This window comes from Drosophila teissieri, chromosome 2R, assembly GCF_016746235.2.
Source record: "Drosophila teissieri strain GT53w chromosome 2R, Prin_Dtei_1.1, whole genome shotgun sequence".
NCBI classification, from domain to species: Eukaryota; Metazoa; Arthropoda; class Insecta; order Diptera; family Drosophilidae; genus Drosophila; species Drosophila teissieri.
In genome coordinates, this window is record NC_053030.1 from 6,289,169 (window position 1) to 6,294,119 (window position 4,951).

A 4,951-nucleotide genomic window follows, 5' to 3' on the forward strand; every position below is an offset into this window, starting at 1 on the left:
AGTGGAACAATGTTTTACGCTCAAATGAGTTACAAGCTAACAATGAAAACACCCGGAGAGAAAGGAAAATGTATGTTGATGGGGAAGCACTTCCTTCTTTTCCCTATTCCTCAGTTAAATTAAAATTCGCGCAAAAACATTTTATGGTCAGTCATAAAAAAAATCAGGATAAAGTAAGGGGAGCACTGGGAAATTGCAACTATGGAGCTGGCTAATTTGCTCATCGCTTCAGCGTCGAATCAAAGAAACATTTTTCTTCGGATTTCTGGCGTGTTTTTATTGCAACATTTCCAAAGAACACGACTCTGGGGGATTTCAGTGGGGCGGGCTTGAATACGTGATGGGTCTTTGGCATACGAAATCAATTTCCTGCTGCTGCTATATCGCCCCTGCCATCGCTCTTAAATCGATTTGAGTTTGGTTAACCTGGCAAAGTTTTTGTTTTGGTGCCTCGAAAAAAGGACGGCGAGGAAAAAACTTTTACGATTTGAAACAAACAAATTTTAACAGGATTATCGTAGGTGTGACGCGAATGAAGCGTGGGGACACGGCCAACAATTGTCTGCGATAAAAAAGAGAGAACAGCGTAAAAACAGACAAAAAAGAGTATTCAAATTCACAACTGGACTACCAATGTCCTATGTCTAAGTGTCTAAAACAAATTTAAATACATTTTATTCTGTTATCCGATTAAAAATATATATTTTATTATAACGGTTAAGAGAGTATTTTGTTGAACAAATACTTTAGGTTATTATTAAGAAAGTCTTTAGAAATGGCATTCCTTTTTTTTAAGATCTTAGAGAGCGCATCGTACATTTGCTAGGACTCATCTGACATATCTTACCACCGAACATATAAAGGAACCAAAAAGGAACAAACTTTTCGGCGCTTCTGTTGTTTGCCTTCACTTCCTGTGTCCCTTTACACGCTCAAATAAATCAAAAATATATTTATATGTGGTTTATCCATTGTTGTTGGCCAACTTATTGTTGCGTTTGGGGTAACCACTTGTGCGGCTTATTTGTTACATAATCAAATCGAGAGCTCGTGAGACAGAGAAGAGGCCGCAAGCACAAATAATATTACGCATACGCCACGTTGCTTCTGTTGCTGTTGACCGAACTCATTTGTTTGGCTTTACCGAAAGGGTTTTTACTTTTGTTTGGATTTACTCGGCAGTTGTTGCCGCCCTAATTGTTGTTGCCGTTGTTGTTGTTTTTGGGCTTTCTGTGTCAGGGCTGGTCAACAATTAGGCAGGCTCTACTGTCGGCCGATGGCTGATGGCTGGGAAAATATCAACATGAATACAAAACGAGCAAATTAGTAGCGTTTTCTTGGTCTGTCATCGTCGTCATCATCATTGTTTTCATTTGCCTTTTGGGGTTAGCTTGTACAACTTAATTTTGCGTTCACTGAGTACAGAAAAGCATAAAAAACGCGCCGTAAAAGAAAAGAAAGCAAACCAGGACACACAAATAATAGCGATGACGAGGTTCTCCTTAGAATACTTACTCATCCGGGTGGTTTTATTTTGACAAAAGTCTAAAACTATTCGGACTTATATTAAAAAGAATACCAATATGTAGTCTAAGAAATTTAAATTATTATAATTTATTATAATATTTATATCCATATTGGTTCTATTGCTTATTTATTAACGCCATACACTATAAACATTATTTAACTCAAGGAGTATTTATAATTCCTAAATACAATATCCTTGCATCAGCGTAGGGTGATGTGTTGTCTATTCTGATTTTGAATGGGTTCTAATAAATCCGACCTACTTGTTGGATTTGAATTAAGGAAGGGAAAGACTTATCAAACATAAGCAGAGTAGCTAGTAAGCGTTACAAAGTCCAAAGGAGGGCAAGGCCAAGGGCTTTTGTGAAGTCATTCAAATAACTTGGTCAAGAAGTCACTTTTTAAATATCCCAATCAAAGAGTTTTCTGTTTAGAAAGTTTAAGCCTTATCGCATTGAATGTTTTATGGGCCATAAACAGTTTAATCAAGTCAGGGCCACATGCCCTTTTGTTGGCCATTTATGAATGTCCAGGCCAGATTCTGTTTTGCAGTTTGCCGTTATGGCTCATGAATATTAAAATATATCTCTGACCCTATGTCCTTTTAAGCAGACTACATTTTGTGTGCACTTGAAGCGTTTGCAAACGTTTGGCAGCAAGGAAATAAACTAGTATTTCAGAATGCAATTAAAATGTTCGCCCCGTTTTTCGGGGGAGCAAATGAACTTCGCACTTTTTAGGCCAAAAACAGAGCCAAAACTCGCTCTCAAGGATGGGGGATGTTGTTTTCCGCCTGTTCTTGATTTATGGGAGTTTTGCCTTGTTTGTGGAAAATTATGTAATACGTATACACAAACAGAAATATGCAGCGTAAAAATTCCTTAAACACATAAAATTGACGGGACTAAAGGGGATTCCAGTGGTAAACGGTGGGTGGTAACTGCAGCTTGCACGTCTTATAAACGGAAAATTATGAAAAGCCGCTTTTCGGCGAGGGGCTGCCGGAGTTCTGCTCGGCTGTTTCTGAAAAATGACGAAGCACAGACAGTGGCTGCAAAATGTATATATATACCAGCCAGCGCTTTCTTCATGAATATGGGATGGTGAGTGGGTGGGGCAGGGCCAAAAGGCTAAGGGACAGTTGTGGAAGGCTTAAGTTCTCGCGCCAACTGAAATGAGCTGTGGAAGAGGGAAAAGCAATGCAAAAGATACACCTTAAAATAATTAAGGTCCCGCAACTGGCTCTTACCACTTATTAGGTAAGGTCCCAAATTAGAATTATTATTAAAACACTAAAAACTATCTATTAAGAAAATATGTAATTATTTCCTTTGTCCAAAAGCAAATGTAAATGGAAATAAATGTTTGTTTTTAGTTCTTGTATATTGTGTTCAAATCTATTTATATTAAATAATGAATATTGAATTTAATACAAATTAATGGAAAACACATTTAATGAATTTAATGAATCAGGTCTAAAGATGGTTTTTTTTTCGCTGTGCATCATTCAACGATCCAAGTCCGCCGGCTGATGGCAAGGAAATGAGAGGTAGTCTCCTCCCTTCGGAGTCTGGAGGCCATGCGGTCGGCATAATAAATAATGACCGGCATTCCTTTGTTGTAATTGAAAATGTTGGTCATTCCTAGATGGCGCAGCTATGGAGATGGAGCCGTAGTCCGTGGATCTGAGCCCAGGAGCTCAGCGCGAGCCTTAAAGCAAAAATGATTGCCATACTTTGGTGCAGTTTGGTCCTGGGCAATGCAGTCACTGTTGGCAGGGGGCTTGTGGGGCGTTTGATAAGGAGGAGCCTGTGGATAGAGGGAGTCCTTCACGTACTTTTTGAAAATTCAAAACAGGCACCAGCCGTGTTGGCATTAGCCGGGCAACTGAAGCGACTGGGCGCTGCTGCCAATGACGCTGATTGGTGGCTTAAATGGTTGCGGGGGAAATAAAACGGGAAACGCTGGAATCACTTGGAAAAAAGTTACTTTAAAGCTTACAACAATTGCTGAAGTATATATTATATAATTCTAAAAAATAAACAAATTAATTCTTTCCTTTTCTATTTTTCAAAAAATTCATTTGATTTACCTACATGCTTAACAATCATTAGCGTGTATTTTTTGTAATGACAATTCGAATTCCATTATTATTTCAAAAGTAGCTTGGCAATGATAATTTTCCCACTTAACTCACTTTATTTTCCCAAGTGCATATTGGCCAGGGGCGTGGCATGGCCGGACTTGCCTTAGGATCATGCATAATTATGCACGCTGTCGTCGAGCATTAAAAATGAGCCTGTCCAGGCAACACTTGCTTGGAGCCTGAAATTGATATTGGTTTTGTTGTCTGGCGGGGGATGAAGTTCCGGATTACCAACTTTTGACAGGTCGCTGGGATAGATGGGTGAATGGAAATAAGGAAATGAGGAGAGGCAGAAATTTCGCCCCGGATTCTCCACATTGCACTGATAGATTGCATAGCTGCAAAGTGCTGCCTGTTACGGATTTCCATTGCAGTGTGTTTCCATTGGCTTTGAGTAAATGTTGTATTTTCCCCGGGGTACTGCGCTAGTTTTTAAAATCTGGACATGACTGAGTCGATCCAGATACCTAAATTGATCTGGTGTCGCCTCCTTTTCCCTCTATATTGTATAGTATAATGTATATTCTTTAACTGAATGAGTAAAGGGTATAAAATATTGCAATTAAATTTAAAATTTGGTTTAAGTCTAGAATTTCGCTTATTATTTGTGTTAATTTGGCTGTCAATTCAACAGATTCCTTAAGATATTACAAATTCATTCGCTTAAATGTCATTTAGGAAGAATTTCTTCCCTAGACTTGCACCTGTCACCTGCAAATGTTACTTGAGATGATTGATCGCAATTTGCTACCCACAGACGCGTTGATATTTGCCCAGCATCAAGGGTCCTCCTTTGTCCACTCCAGACTCTCGCCTCAATGGGCAAATAAATCTTAGACATTCTTTGCATAGCTTCTTGAAAATCAAATAAACCTTTGGCTAATTGTGTTTGTAATCAACTAAATGACAGACATTTGGCTTTTACGAGCGAAGTGAGCCTGAGATCCAGACTTCAGAGCAAATACCTATTCGAAGGTATATAACAGTCTTCTCGGCGATGGCTGCCACGCCCCTGCTTCACCTTCAACCTCCCACACTGACCGTCCTTCAAAGTGTGTAATTAATGACGTTGGAGGGAAAAATAGAAGAAAAGGAAAATTTACATCCCACAGCTAAGTCAACAAAACAAAGGGGAATTTTTTTGGTTTTCCTATTTACCACCCACTTCCTCCCAATTTTCCTCGGTAGCTTTGTCATCATTTCATTACCGTGCAGAAAGTTGTCGCTGTACCCTGCCCACTTTTTTGATAATTTGTCTTCCAGGTGCGCCTCGAAATT